The 16,590-nt window shown below is 39.5% G+C and overlaps 3 long non-coding RNA genes across 3 annotated transcripts; all 3 read left to right on the plus strand.

The window, feature by feature from the left end:
- The first annotated feature begins 453 nt into the window (after positions 1–453).
- On the plus strand, positions 454–4,194 carry LOC309636285. The gene is made up of 2 exons (XR_014249375.1): positions 454–847; positions 4,064–4,194. It is a non-coding gene; the product is annotated as an uncharacterized lncRNA (long non-coding RNA).
- A 693-nt stretch (positions 4,195–4,887) lies between these two features.
- LOC309636287 lies at positions 4,888–8,628 on the plus strand. The gene is made up of 2 exons (XR_014249377.1): positions 4,888–5,281; positions 8,498–8,628. It is a non-coding gene; the product is annotated as an uncharacterized lncRNA (long non-coding RNA).
- Positions 8,629–9,321: 693 nt separating this feature from the next.
- LOC309636279 lies at positions 9,322–16,278 on the plus strand. Its single transcript, XR_014249369.1, has 2 exons — positions 9,322–9,715; positions 16,148–16,278. It is a non-coding gene; the product is annotated as an uncharacterized lncRNA (long non-coding RNA).
- The last annotated feature ends 312 nt before the right edge of the window (positions 16,279–16,590 follow it).

Genomic DNA, 16,590 nt, shown 5'->3' on the forward strand with positions numbered 1-16,590 from the left:
AATGAAAGCACAATTGAGGTGCCTTGAAAAGGTAAACGTTGAGCTACCATACCAGTCAATCAATCATACCCACTGCTGGGTCTATCCCCTGAGAAAAGGAAAATCAAAAATCACAGGCTGGCAATCCTGCACTCCAGCAATATTTACCATAGGCAACACTTGGAAGCAACGAAAATGTCCATCAACAGAGGAATGCACCAAGAAGAAGTGGTCCATGTACACATGGAATATTAGCCATGGAAAACATTGAAGCACTGCTCTTTGAGGCACCATAGATGAGCCTGGAGATAATCACAAAACATGAAGTAGGTCGGAAAGCAAAACACCTATATCCTATATTATCACTTATGGCATTATCTAATAACTGGCACAGATGAACGTATTTCCAAAGAGAAAGACACTCACAGGCTGAGAAAACAAACTATGCTCATCTGAAAGGAAAGGAGGGGGGGAAATTGAGAAATGAAGATTAGTGTTACTATACATATACAAATACATATTTTGTACATGTATCAAAAAGACCGAACATATAGCAAGGGAGGTCGACGGAACACTGTAATATTTTACATGGGAAGAGGATCTGTACATTAATAGACATACATAATGTACAAATGAACCAGATTGTGTACACCTAGGATAAACAATATTCTAAACTTTACCCAGATTAAAAAACTTTTAAAAACCAAGAAGAAGTAATGAGACATAAACTTATGGGGATTTCTCCTGGCAAATTCCATTCTAATTTACAACCTAGGACAATGACTTCCAGAAAGGCTCTGCTGCCCTAGTACCCAGATTGGGGAATGGAGAAATGCTACCTCCTTGTGGCCGTTTCCCACAACAGCAGGTTTGAACCCACTGCGAAAGGTCACTAAATTTTCACCAACTTGCAGTTCTGTAAATGACACCTGCCCTCCAGAAAATTTCTGGGGTCCAAAATCGACCAAAAAATTCAAAAGAGGGCAACCTTCGAAGAAGACAATTTCAAGAGCTATATTGTACTCACGGTTTTTTCTTTTAAGAGAAAAGAGAACGATGTAGGAATATGATGAATTTTAAAAAATTTAATGACAGGCATACCCATATTACAAAAACCTATCAGCTCACAGCAGTCAGAATGGCCATTAGGAAAAATGCTGCAAAAAATAAACGGTGAAGGGAGTGTGGAGAAATGCGTACCCTCGGTTGTAAGGGGGGGCATGTAAAGAGCCACTAATGAAAACACAGTGTAGGTGCTTTGAAAAGGGAAACATTGAGCTACCAGTCAATCAATCACAACCACTGCTTGGCCTATCACCTGAGAAAATGAGAATCAAAAAGTCACAGGCTGGCAAACCTGTACGCCAGCAAGATTTACCATAGCCAGCACTTGGAAGCAATGAAAATGTCCATCAACCGAGGAATGCACCAAGAAGAAGTGGTCCACGTACACAATGGAATATTACTCTAATAATAAATATAAATGAAATTTAAAAACAAACAAAAGCAAGGAGACATCAACATTTGTGGGTTTATCCGGGCACATGGCACTCTAACTTATAACCGAAGAACACCACTGGCCGGTAGGTCTGTTTCCCTAGTACCAGCAAGGGGAACGTAGAAAGGCTGCCGCTCTCTGGCCGTTACCTGCAAAAGCAGGTTTAAAGCCTGAGCTAATGGTCACTTCATATGAACAAGTACTGCAGGGCTGTAAATGAAACCTGCCCTCAAAATGTCTTGAGGGAGATAATGGCCAAAATATTTCAAATGGTGACACATACTTTAAGAAAACACTTTGAAGAAATAAGCTCTAATCACAGCTGGAAAAATAAAAAGGACATGTCTTAAAGATCAATTTCAACGCATTATGAGACACATGCAAATTCAACCACAAAGAGGTATCAGCTCACACCACTCAGAATAACCATCAGCAAAAACTACAAAGAATAAATCCTGAAGGAGCTGGGAAGAAATACATACCCTCCACTTTAAGTGGGACGTAACCTGGAAAGAGCCACTAAGGAGAACAGAATAGAGGTGCCTTTAAAAGGTAAACATTGAGCTACCATATGTTCCAGCAGACCTATTCCTGGACCTATAAACTAAGAAGACAGAATTGGAAGGACACAGGCACGCAAATCTGCATTGCATAGTATTACAGTAGCCAAGATATGGAAGTAACCAAAAAGTCCACCGACAGATGGGTGGACAAAGAAGAACTGCTACCTGTACAGATGGAATATGAGCTAGTGAAAAAAATGAAACGATGCCATTTCCAGCACCACAGATGAGTCTAGAAGTAATCACGCAACTTGGAGTAAGTGAGAAAGCGAAAAACACATATCCTATCGTATCACATATAGGTGTTACCTAAAAAATGATACAAACAAAGATATTTCCACAGAGAAACACTTTCATAGATTCATTAAAAAACTTATGGTTCACCAAATGGACAGGTGTGAGGATTGGATACATTACCATATTGAGGTTAACAGAGAGATACAAACACATGTGAAATATAGAATCACCAAAGACCTACGCAATACCAAGAGAAGACTACTCAACATTGTGTCATAACCTACATGGGAAAAGGATCCGAAGAAGAATAGATATATGTATATGTGTGAAAGAACCACATCTTGCACACCTAGAACAAACAAAACACTGTAATCAAGTTTGCTGTGAGAAAAAATAAAAATTAAGTTAAAAATACCAACAAGAAGTAAGGAGACATAAACTTAAAGGGCTTTTTCCTCGCACATTCCATTCTAATTTACAACCTAGAACACCACTTCCAGTAAGGCTCTGTTGCCCTAGTAACCAGATTTGGTAAAGGAGAAATGCTGCCGCCTTGTGGCCGATTCCCGCAAGAGCAGCTTTTAACCCCCAGCTAATGGTCACTTACCATTCACAAGGACTCAGGGCTGTAAAGGACACCTGCCCTCAAAATTGTGCTGAGGTAGGGAATGGATAAAAAAATTCAAAACAGGCAAAATGTTCACGAAGATAGTATGAAGAGGTAAGTTTTACTCACTCTCTTTTTAAAAAAAGGAAAATGGATAAAAGCTCAGCCTCAGGAAGTATTAGACTCATGCAATCTAATCTACAAAAAGTTTTCAACTCACACCAGTCGACTGACCATTGGCAAAAAGTCTACAAACAATAAATGCTGAAGAGGTTTAAGAGAACTGTGTACCCTCTAGCTGCTGGTGAGATGTAAAAGGGTTAAACGCTAATAATGAGAACAGAAAGAAGCTGCGTTGAAAAGAAAAATTGAGGTACCATTCAATCCAGCAGGCGCACCAAAGGGCCTCTCACCTGAGAAGACCAGAATGAAGAAGACCCGGGCTGCAAAAGCTGCACTGCAGCCTTATTCACAATAGACAAGACAGTGAAGCAACCAAAATGTCCATCAACAGACGAAAGGATAAAGAAGAAGTGGTCCATGTACACAATGAATACTAGCCATGGAAAACAATGAAACACTGCTCTTTGAGGCACCATAGATGATCTTGGAGATAATCACAGACCATGAGGTAAGTCGGAAAGGAAAAGTCCTATAACCTATGATATCACTTATAGGCGTTATCTAATAACTGACACAAATGAACATATTTCCACAGAGAAAGGCAATCACAGACTTATTAAAAACAAAAAACTATGCTTATCTAAAAGGAAAGGTGGGGGGAATGGATACATGAAGATTAGCGTTACCATATGTATACAAATACATATTATATACATATATCAAAAAGACCGACCATATAGCAAGGAAGGATTACGGAACACTCTGTAATAATTTACACGGGAAGAGGATCTCTACATAAATAGGTATATATGATATGTAGATGAACCAGAGTGTGTACACCTTGGACAAGCAACATTCTAACCATTACCCGAATTGAAAAAATTAAAACAACGAACTAGGAGTAATGAGACATAAACTTATGGGGGGTTTTCCTGGCACATTCCATCCAAATTGAAAACCTAGGCAGACAACTTCCAGAACGGCTCTGCTGCCCTAGTACCCAGATTTGGGAATCGAGAAATGCTGCATCCTTGTGGCCGTTTCCCACAACAGCAGCTTTGAACCCACTGCAAAAGGTCACTAATTATTCACCAATTGCAGGTCTGTAAATGACACCGGCCCTCCAAAAAATACTGAGGTCGAAAATCGACCAAAAAATTCTAGAGTGCAACCTTCCAAAAAGAAAATTTGAAGAGGTATATTACACTCACACTTTCTTTCTTTTTTCTTTTAACAGAAAAGTAAAAGGCGTGGAAAAATGATGAATTGTAGGAATTTTTACAGACATGTAAACCCAAATTACAAAAACCTGTCAGCTCACACCAGTCAGAATGGCCATCAACAAAAATGCTGCAAACTAGAAATGCTGACGTGATTGTGGAGAAATGCGTACCCTCGATTCTAAGGGGGACGTGGTAAGAGCCACTAATGAAAGCACAATTGAGGTGCCTTGAAAAGGTAAACGTTGAGCTACCATACCAGTCAATCAATCATACCCACTGCTGGGTCTATCCCCTGAGAAAAGGAAAATCAAAAATCACAGGCTGGCAATCCTGCACTCCAGCAATATTTACCATAGGCAACACTTGGAAGCAACGAAAATGTCCATCAACAGAGGAATGCACCAAGAAGAAGTGGTCCATGTACACATGGAATATTAGCCATGGAAAACATTGAAGCACTGCTCTTTGAGGCACCATAGATGAGCCTGGAGATAATCACAAAACATGAAGTAGGTCGGAAAGCAAAACACCTATATCCTATATTATCACTTATGGCATTATCTAATAACTGGCACAGATGAACGTATTTCCAAAGAGAAAGACACTCACAGGCTGAGAAAACAAACTATGCTCATCTGAAAGGAAAGGAGGGGGGGAAATTGAGAAATGAAGATTAGTGTTACTATACATATACAAATACATATTTTGTACATGTATCAAAAAGACCGAACATATAGCAAGGGAGGTCGACGGAACACTGTAATATTTTACATGGGAAGAGGATCTGTACATTAATAGACATACATAATGTACAAATGAACCAGATTGTGTACACCTAGGATAAACAATATTCTAAACTTTACCCAGATTAAAAAACTTTTAAAAACCAAGAAGAAGTAATGAGACATAAACTTATGGGGATTTCTCCTGGCAAATTCCATTCTAATTTACAACCTAGGACAATGACTTCCAGAAAGGCTCTGCTGCCCTAGTACCCAGATTGGGGAATGGAGAAATGCTACCTCCTTGTGGCCGTTTCCCACAACAGCAGGTTTGAACCCACTGCGAAAGGTCACTAAATTTTCACCAACTTGCAGTTCTGTAAATGACACCTGCCCTCCAGAAAATTTCTGGGGTCCAAAATCGACCAAAAAATTCAAAAGAGGGCAACCTTCGAAGAAGACAATTTCAAGAGCTATATTGTACTCACGGTTTTTTCTTTTAAGAGAAAAGAGAACGATGTAGGAATATGATGAATTTTAAAAAATTTAATGACAGGCATACCCATATTACAAAAACCTATCAGCTCACAGCAGTCAGAATGGCCATTAGGAAAAATGCTGCAAAAAATAAACGGTGAAGGGAGTGTGGAGAAATGCGTACCCTCGGTTGTAAGGGGGGGCATGTAAAGAGCCACTAATGAAAACACAGTGTAGGTGCTTTGAAAAGGGAAACATTGAGCTACCAGTCAATCAATCACAACCACTGCTTGGCCTATCACCTGAGAAAATGAGAATCAAAAAGTCACAGGCTGGCAAACCTGTACGCCAGCAAGATTTACCATAGCCAGCACTTGGAAGCAATGAAAATGTCCATCAACCGAGGAATGCACCAAGAAGAAGTGGTCCACGTACACAATGGAATATTACTCTAATAATAAATATAAATGAAATTTAAAAACAAACAAAAGCAAGGAGACATCAACATTTGTGGGTTTATCCGGGCACATGGCACTCTAACTTATAACCGAAGAACACCACTGGCCGGTAGGTCTGTTTCCCTAGTACCAGCAAGGGGAACGTAGAAAGGCTGCCGCTCTCTGGCCGTTACCTGCAAAAGCAGGTTTAAAGCCTGAGCTAATGGTCACTTCATATGAACAAGTACTGCAGGGCTGTAAATGAAACCTGCCCTCAAAATGTCTTGAGGGAGATAATGGCCAAAATATTTCAAATGGTGACACATACTTTAAGAAAACACTTTGAAGAAATAAGCTCTAATCACAGCTGGAAAAATAAAAAGGACATGTCTTAAAGATCAATTTCAACGCATTATGAGACACATGCAAATTCAACCACAAAGAGGTATCAGCTCACACCACTCAGAATAACCATCAGCAAAAACTACAAAGAATAAATCCTGAAGGAGCTGGGAAGAAATACATACCCTCCACTTTAAGTGGGACGTAACCTGGAAAGAGCCACTAAGGAGAACAGAATAGAGGTGCCTTTAAAAGGTAAACATTGAGCTACCATATGTTCCAGCAGACCTATTCCTGGACCTATAAACTAAGAAGACAGAATTGGAAGGACACAGGCACGCAAATCTGCATTGCATAGTATTACAGTAGCCAAGATATGGAAGTAACCAAAAAGTCCACCGACAGATGGGTGGACAAAGAAGAACTGCTACCTGTACAGATGGAATATGAGCTAGTGAAAAAAATGAAACGATGCCATTTCCAGCACCACAGATGAGTCTAGAAGTAATCACGCAACTTGGAGTAAGTGAGAAAGCGAAAAACACATATCCTATCGTATCACATATAGGTGTTACCTAAAAAATGATACAAACAAAGATATTTCCACAGAGAAACACTTTCATAGATTCATTAAAAAACTTATGGTTCACCAAATGGACAGGTGTGAGGATTGGATACATTACCATATTGAGGTTAACAGAGAGATACAAACACATGTGAAATATAGAATCACCAAAGACCTACGCAATACCAAGAGAAGACTACTCAACATTGTGTCATAACCTACATGGGAAAAGGATCCGAAGAAGAATAGATATATGTATATGTGTGAAAGAACCACATCTTGCACACCTAGAACAAACAAAACACTGTAATCAAGTTTGCTGTGAGAAAAAATAAAAATTAAGTTAAAAATACCAACAAGAAGTAAGGAGACATAAACTTAAAGGGCTTTTTCCTCGCACATTCCATTCTAATTTACAACCTAGAACACCACTTCCAGTAAGGCTCTGTTGCCCTAGTAACCAGATTTGGTAAAGGAGAAATGCTGCCGCCTTGTGGCCGATTCCCGCAAGAGCAGCTTTTAACCCCCAGCTAATGGTCACTTACCATTCACAAGGACTCAGGGCTGTAAAGGACACCTGCCCTCAAAATTGTGCTGAGGTAGGGAATGGATAAAAAAATTCAAAACAGGCAAAATGTTCACGAAGATAGTATGAAGAGGTAAGTTTTACTCACTCTCTTTTTAAAAAAAGGAAAATGGATAAAAGCTCAGCCTCAGGAAGTATTAGACTCATGCAATCTAATCTACAAAAAGTTTTCAACTCACACCAGTCGACTGACCATTGGCAAAAAGTCTACAAACAATAAATGCTGAAGAGGTTTAAGAGAACTGTGTACCCTCTAGCTGCTGGTGAGATGTAAAAGGGTTAAACGCTAATAATGAGAACAGAAAGAAGCTGCGTTGAAAAGAAAAATTGAGGTACCATTCAATCCAGCAGGCGCACCAAAGGGCCTCTCACCTGAGAAGACCAGAATGAAGAAGACCCGGGCTGCAAAAGCTGCACTGCAGCCTTATTCACAATAGACAAGACAGTGAAGCAACCAAAATGTCCATCAACAGACGAAAGGATAAAGAAGAAGTGGTCCATGTACACAATGAATACTAGCCATGGAAAACAATGAAACACTGCTCTTTGAGGCACCATAGATGATCTTGGAGATAATCACAGACCATGAGGTAAGTCGGAAAGGAAAAGTCCTATAACCTATGATATCACTTATAGGCGTTATCTAATAACTGACACAAATGAACATATTTCCACAGAGAAAGGCAATCACAGACTTATTAAAAAAAAAAAACTATGCTTATCTAAAAGGAAAGGTGGGGGGAATGGATACATGAAGATTAGCGTTACCATATGTATACAAATACATATTATATACATATATCAAAAAGACCGACCATATAGCAAGGAAGGATTACGGAACACTCTGTAATAATTTACACGGGAAGAGGATCTCTACATAAATAGGTATATATGATATGTAGATGAACCAGAGTGTGTACACCTTGGACAAGCAACATTCTAACCATTACCCGAATTGAAAAAATTAAAACAACGAACTAGGAGTAATGAGACATAAACTTATGGGGGGTTTTCCTGGCACATTCCATCCAAATTGAAAACCTAGGCAGACAACTTCCAGAACGGCTCTGCTGCCCTAGTACCCAGATTTGGGAATCGAGAAATGCTGCATCCTTGTGGCCGTTTCCCACAACAGCAGCTTTGAACCCACTGCAAAAGGTCACTAATTATTCACCAATTGCAGGTCTGTAAATGACACCGGCCCTCCAAAAAATACTGAGGTCGAAAATCGACCAAAAAATTCTAGAGTGCAACCTTCCAAAAAGAAAATTTGAAGAGGTATATTACACTCACACTTTCTTTCTTTTTTCTTTTAACAGAAAAGTAAAAGGCGTGGAAAAATGATGAATTGTAGGAATTTTTACAGACATGTAAACCCAAATTACAAAAACCTGTCAGCTCACACCAGTCAGAATGGCCATCAACAAAAATGCTGCAAACTAGAAATGCTGACGTGATTGTGGAGAAATGCGTACCCTCGATTCTAAGGGGGACGTGGTAAGAGCCACTAATGAAAGCACAATTGAGGTGCCTTGAAAAGGTAAACGTTGAGCTACCATACCAGTCAATCAATCATACCCACTGCTGGGTCTATCCCCTGAGAAAAGGAAAATCAAAAATCACAGGCTGGCAATCCTGCACTCCAGCAATATTTACCATAGGCAACACTTGGAAGCAACGAAAATGTCCATCAACAGAGGAATGCACCAAGAAGAAGTGGTCCATGTACACATGGAATATTAGCCATGGAAAACATTGAAGCACTGCTCTTTGAGGCACCATAGATGAGCCTGGAGATAATCACAAAACATGAAGTAGGTCGGAAAGCAAAACACCTATATCCTATATTATCACTTATGGCATTATCTAATAACTGGCACAGATGAACGTATTTCCAAAGAGAAAGACACTCACAGGCTGAGAAAACAAACTATGCTCATCTGAAAGGAAAGGAGGGGGGGAAATTGAGAAATGAAGATTAGTGTTACTATACATATACAAATACATATTTTGTACATGTATCAAAAAGACCGAACATATAGCAAGGGAGGTCGACGGAACACTGTAATATTTTACATGGGAAGAGGATCTGTACATTAATAGACATACATAATGTACAAATGAACCAGATTGTGTACACCTAGGATAAACAATATTCTAAACTTTACCCAGATTAAAAAACTTTTAAAAACCAAGAAGAAGTAATGAGACATAAACTTATGGGGATTTCTCCTGGCAAATTCCATTCTAATTTACAACCTAGGACAATGACTTCCAGAAAGGCTCTGCTGCCCTAGTACCCAGATTGGGGAATGGAGAAATGCTACCTCCTTGTGGCCGTTTCCCACAACAGCAGGTTTGAACCCACTGCGAAAGGTCACTAAATTTTCACCAACTTGCAGTTCTGTAAATGACACCTGCCCTCCAGAAAATTTCTGGGGTCCAAAATCGACCAAAAAATTCAAAAGAGGGCAACCTTCGAAGAAGACAATTTCAAGAGCTATATTGTACTCACGGTTTTTTCTTTTAAGAGAAAAGAGAACGATGTAGGAATATGATGAATTTTAAAAAATTTAATGACAGGCATACCCATATTACAAAAACCTATCAGCTCACAGCAGTCAGAATGGCCATTAGGAAAAATGCTGCAAAAAATAAACGGTGAAGGGAGTGTGGAGAAATGCGTACCCTCGGTTGTAAGGGGGGGCATGTAAAGAGCCACTAATGAAAACACAGTGTAGGTGCTTTGAAAAGGGAAACATTGAGCTACCAGTCAATCAATCACAACCACTGCTTGGCCTATCACCTGAGAAAATGAGAATCAAAAAGTCACAGGCTGGCAAACCTGTACGCCAGCAAGATTTACCATAGCCAGCACTTGGAAGCAATGAAAATGTCCATCAACCGAGGAATGCACCAAGAAGAAGTGGTCCACGTACACAATGGAATATTACTCTAATAATAAATATAAATGAAATTTAAAAACAAACAAAAGCAAGGAGACATCAACATTTGTGGGTTTATCCGGGCACATGGCACTCTAACTTATAACCGAAGAACACCACTGGCCGGTAGGTCTGTTTCCCTAGTACCAGCAAGGGGAACGTAGAAAGGCTGCCGCTCTCTGGCCGTTACCTGCAAAAGCAGGTTTAAAGCCTGAGCTAATGGTCACTTCATATGAACAAGTACTGCAGGGCTGTAAATGAAACCTGCCCTCAAAATGTCTTGAGGGAGATAATGGCCAAAATATTTCAAATGGTGACACATACTTTAAGAAAACACTTTGAAGAAATAAGCTCTAATCACAGCTGGAAAAATAAAAAGGACATGTCTTAAAGATCAATTTCAACGCATTATGAGACACATGCAAATTCAACCACAAAGAGGTATCAGCTCACACCACTCAGAATAACCATCAGCAAAAACTACAAAGAATAAATCCTGAAGGAGCTGGGAAGAAATACATACCCTCCACTTTAAGTGGGATGTAACCTGGAAAGAGCCACTAAGGAGAACAGAATAGAGGTGCCTTTAAAAGGTAAACATTGAGCTACCATATGTTCCAGCAGACCTATTCCTGGACCTATAAACTAAGAAGACAGAATTGGAAGGACACAGGCACGCAAATCTGCATTGCATAGTATTACAGTAGCCAAGATATGGAAGTAACCAAAAAGTCCACCGACAGATGGGTGGACAAAGAAGAACTGCTACCTGTACAGATGGAATATGAGCTAGTGAAAAAAATGAAACGATGCCATTTCCAGCACCACAGATGAGTCTAGAAGTAATCACGCAACTTGGAGTAAGTGAGAAAGCGAAAAACACATATCCTATCGTATCACATATAGGTGTTACCTAAAAAATGATACAAACAAAGATATTTCCACAGAGAAACACTTTCATAGATTCATTAAAAAACTTATGGTTCACCAAATGGACAGGTGTGAGGATTGGATACATTACCATATTGAGGTTAACAGAGAGATACAAACACATGTGAAATATAGAATCACCAAAGACCTACGCAATACCAAGAGAAGACTACTCAACATTGTGTCATAACCTACATGGGAAAAGGATCCGAAGAAGAATAGATATATGTATATGTGTGAAAGAACCACATCTTGCACACCTAGAACAAACAAAACATTGTAATCAAGTTTGCTGTGAGAAAAAATAAAAATTAAGTTAAAAATACCAACAAGAAGTAAGGAGACATAAACTTAAAGGGCTTTTTCCTCGCACATTCCATTCTAATTTACAACCTAGAACACCACTTCCAGTAAGGCTCTGTTGCCCTAGTAACCAGATTTGGTAAAGGAGAAATGCTGCCGCCTTGTGGCCGATTCCCGCAAGAGCAGCTTTTAACCCCCAGCTAATGGTCACTTACCATTCACAAGGACTCAGGGCTGTAAAGGACACCTGCCCTCAAAATTGTGCTGAGGTAGGGAATGGATAAAAAAATTCAAAACAGGCAAAATGTTCACGAAGATAGTATGAAGAGGTAAGTTTTACTCACTCTCTTTTTAAAAAAAGGAAAATGGATAAAAGCTCAGCCTCAGGAAGTATTAGACTCATGCAATCTAATCTACAAAAAGTTTTCAACTCACACCAGTCGACTGACCATTGGCAAAAAGTCTACAAACAATAAATGCTGAAGAGGTTTAAGAGAACTGTGTACCCTCTAGCTGCTGGTGAGATGTAAAAGGGTTAAACGCTAATAATGAGAACAGAAAGAAGCTGCGTTGAAAAGAAAAATTGAGGTACCATTCAATCCAGCAGGCGCACCAAAGGGCCTCTCACCTGAGAAGACCAGAATGAAGAAGACCCGGGCTGCAAAAGCTGCACTGCAGCCTTATTCACAATAGACAAGACAGTGAAGCAACCAAAATGTCCATCAACAGACGAAAGGATAAAGAAGAAGTGGTCCATGTACACAATGAATACTAGCCATGGAAAACAATGAAACACTGCTCTTTGAGGCACCATAGATGATCTTGGAGATAATCACAGACCATGAGGTAAGTCGGAAAGGAAAAGTCCTATAACTTATGATATCACTTATAGGCGTTATCTAATAACTGACACAAATGAACATATTTCCACAGAGAAAGGCAATCACAGACTTATTAAAAACAAAAAACTATGCTTATCTAAAAGGAAAGGTGGGGGGAATGGATACATGAAGATTAGCGTTACCATATGTATACAAATACATATTATATACATATATCAAAAAGACCGACCATATAGCAAGGAAGGATTACGGAACACTCTGTAATAATTTACACGGGAAGAGGATCTCTACATAAATAGGTATATATGATATGTAGATGAACCAGAGTGTGTACACCTTGGACAAGCAACATTCTAACCATTACCCCAATTGAAAAAATTAAAACAACGAACTAGGAGTAATGAGACATAAACTTATGGGGGGTTTTCCTGGCACATTCCATCCAAATTGAAAACCTAGGCAGACAACTTCCAGAACGGCTCTGCTGCCCTAGTGCCCAGATTTGGGAATCGAGAAATGCTGCATCCTTGTGGCCGTTTCCCACAACAGCAGGTTTGAACCCACTGCGAAAGGTCACTAAATTTTCACCAACTTGCAGTTCTGTAAATGACACCTGCCCTCCAGAAAATTTCTGGGGTCCAAAATCGACCAAAAAATTCAAAAGAGGGCAACCTTCGAAGAAGACAATTTCAAGAGCTATATTGTACTCACGGTTTTTTCTTTTAAGAGAAAAGAGAACGATGTAGGAATATGATGAATTTTAAAAAATTTAATGACAGGCATACCCATATTACAAAAACCTATCAGCTCACAGCAGTCAGAATGGCCATTAGGAAAAATGCTGCAAAAAATAAACGGTGAAGGGAGTGTGGAGAAATGCGTACCCTCGGTTGTAAGGGGGGGCATGTAAAGAGCCACTAATGAAAACACAGTGTAGGTGCTTTGAAAAGGGAAACATTGAGCTACCAGTCAATCAATCACAACCACTGCTTGGCCTATCACCTGAGAAAATGAGAATCAAAAAGTCACAGGCTGGCAAACCTGTACGCCAGCAAGATTTACCATAGCCAGCACTTGGAAGCAATGAAAATGTCCATCAACCGAGGAATGCACCAAGAAGAAGTGGTCCACGTACACAATGGAATATTACTCTAATAATAAATATAAATGAAATTTAAAAACAAACAAAAGCAAGGAGACATCAACATTTGTGGGTTTATCCGGGCACATGGCACTCTAACTTATAACCGAAGAACACCACTGGCCGGTAGGTCTGTTTCCCTAGTACCAGCAAGGGGAACGTAGAAAGGCTGCCGCTCTCTGGCCGTTACCTGCAAAAGCAGGTTTAAAGCCTGAGCTAATGGTCACTTCATATGAACAAGTACTGCAGGGCTGTAAATGAAACCTGCCCTCAAAATGTCTTGAGGGAGATAATGGACAAAATATTTCAAATGGTGACACATACTTTAAGAAAACACTTTGAAGAAATAAGCTCTAATCACAGCTGGAAAAATAAAAAGGACATGTCTTAAAGATCAATTTCAACGCATTATGAGACACATGCAAATTCAACCACAAAGAGGTATCAGCTCACACCACTCAGAATAACCATCAGCAAAAACTACAAAGAATAAATCCTGAAGGAGCTGGGAAGAAATACATACCCTCCACTTTAAGTGGGACGTAACCTGGAAAGAGCCACTAAGGAGAACAGAATAGAGGTGCCTTTAAAAGGTAAACATTGAGCTACCATATGTTCCAGCAGACCTATTCCTGGACCTATAAACTAAGAAGACAGAATTGGAAGGACACAGGCACGCAAATCTGCATTGCATAGTATTACAGTAGCCAAGATATGGAAGTAACCAAAAAGTCCACCGACAGATGGGTGGACAAAGAAGAACTGCTACCTGTACAGATGGAATATGAGCTAGTGAAAAAAATGAAACGATGCCATTTCCAGCACCACAGATGAGTCTAGAAGTAATCACGCAACTTGGAGTAAGTGAGAAAGCGAAAAACACATATCCTATCGTATCACATATAGGTGTTACCTAAAAAATGATACAAACAAAGATATTTCCACAGAGAAACACTTTCATAGATTCATTAAAAAACTTATGGTTCACCAAATGGACAGGTGTGAGGATTGGATACATTACCATATTGAGGTTAACAGAGAGATACAAACACATGTGAAATATAGAATCACCAAAGACCTACGCAATACCAAGAGAAGACTACTCAACATTGTGTCATAACCTACATGGGAAAAGGATCCGAAGAAGAATAGATATATGTATATGTGTGAAAGAACCACATCTTGCACACCTAGAACAAACAAAACACTGTAATCAAGTTTGCTGTGAGAAAAAATAAAAATTAAGTTAAAAATACCAACAAGAAGTAAGGAGACATAAACTTAAAGGGCTTTTTCCTCGCACATTCCATTCTAATTTACAACCTAGAACACCACTTCCAGTAAGGCTCTGTTGCCCTAGTAACCAGATTTGGTAAAGGAGAAATGCTGCCGCCTTGTGGCCGATTCCCGCAAGAGCAGCTTTTAACCCCCAGCTAATGGTCACTTACCATTCACAAGGACTCAGGGCTGTAAAGGACACCTGCCCTCAAAATTGTGCTGAGGTAGGGAATGGATAAAAAAATTCAAAACAGGCAAAATGTTCACGAAGATAGTATGAAGAGGTAAGTTTTACTCACTCTCTTTTTAAAAAAAGGAAAATGGATAAAAGCTCAGCCTCAGGAAGTATTAGACTCATGCAATCTAATCTACAAAAAGTTTTCAACTCACACCAGTCGACTGACCATTGGCAAAAAGTCTACAAACAATAAATGCTGAAGAGGTTTAAGAGAACTGTGTACCCTCTAGCTGCTGGTGAGATGTAAAAGGGTTAAACGCTAATAATGAGAACAGAAAGAAGCTGCGTTGAAAAGAAAAATTGAGGTACCATTCAATCCAGCAGGCGCACCAAAGGGCCTCTCACCTGAGAAGACCAGAATGAAGAAGACCCGGGCTGCAAAAGCTGCACTGCAGCCTTATTCACAATAGACAAGACAGTGAAGCAACCAAAATGTCCATCAACAGACGAAAGGATAAAGAAGAAGTGGTCCATGTACACAATGAATACTAGCCATGGAAAACAATGAAACACTGCTCTTTGAGGCACCATAGATGATCTTGGAGATAATCACAGACCATGAGGTAAGTCGGAAAGGAAAAGTCCTATAACCTATGATATCACTTATAGGCGTTATCTAATAACTGACACAAATGAACATATTTCCACAGAGAAAGGCAATCACAGACTTATTAAAAAAAAAAAACTATGCTTATCTAAAAGGAAAGGTGGGGGGAATGGATACATGAAGATTAGCGTTACCATATGTATACAAATACATATTATATACATATATCAAAAAGACCGACCATATAGCAAGGAAGGATTACGGAACACTCTGTAATAATTTACACGGGAAGAGGATCTCTACATAAATAGGTATATATGATATGTAGATGAACCAGAGTGTGTACACCTTGGACAAGCAACATTCTAACCATTACCCGAATTGAAAAAATTAAAACAACGAACTAGGAGTAATGAGACATAAACTTATGGGGGGTTTTCCTGGCACATTCCATCCAAATTGAAAACCTAGGCAGACAACTTCCAGAACGGCTCTGCTGCCCTAGTACCCAGATTTGGGAATCGAGAAATGCTGCATCCTTGTGGCCGTTTCCCACAACAGCAGCTTTGAACCCACTGCAAAAGGTCACTAATTATTCACCAATTGCAGGTCTGTAAATGACACCGGCCCTCCAAAAAATACTGAGGTCGAAAATCGACCAAAAAATTCTAGAGTGCAACCTTCCAAAAAGAAAATTTGAAGAGGTATATTACACTCACACTTTCTTTCTTTTTTCTTTTAACAGAAAAGTAAAAGGCGTGGAAAAATGATGAATTGTAGGAATTTTTACAGACATGTAAACCCAAATTACAAAAACCTGTCAGCTCACACCAGTCAGAATGGCCATCAACAAAAATGCTGCAAACTAGAAATGCTGACGTGATTGTGGAGAAATGCGTACCCTCGATTCTAAGGGGGACGTGGTAAGAGCCACTAATGAAAGCACAATTGAGGTGCCTTGAAAAGGTAAACGTTGAGCTACCATACCAGTCAATCAATCATACCCA

Source organism: Balaenoptera borealis, assembly GCF_965194805.1.
Source record: "Balaenoptera borealis genome assembly, chromosome: 10".
NCBI classification, from domain to species: Eukaryota; Metazoa; Chordata; class Mammalia; order Artiodactyla; family Balaenopteridae; genus Balaenoptera; species Balaenoptera borealis.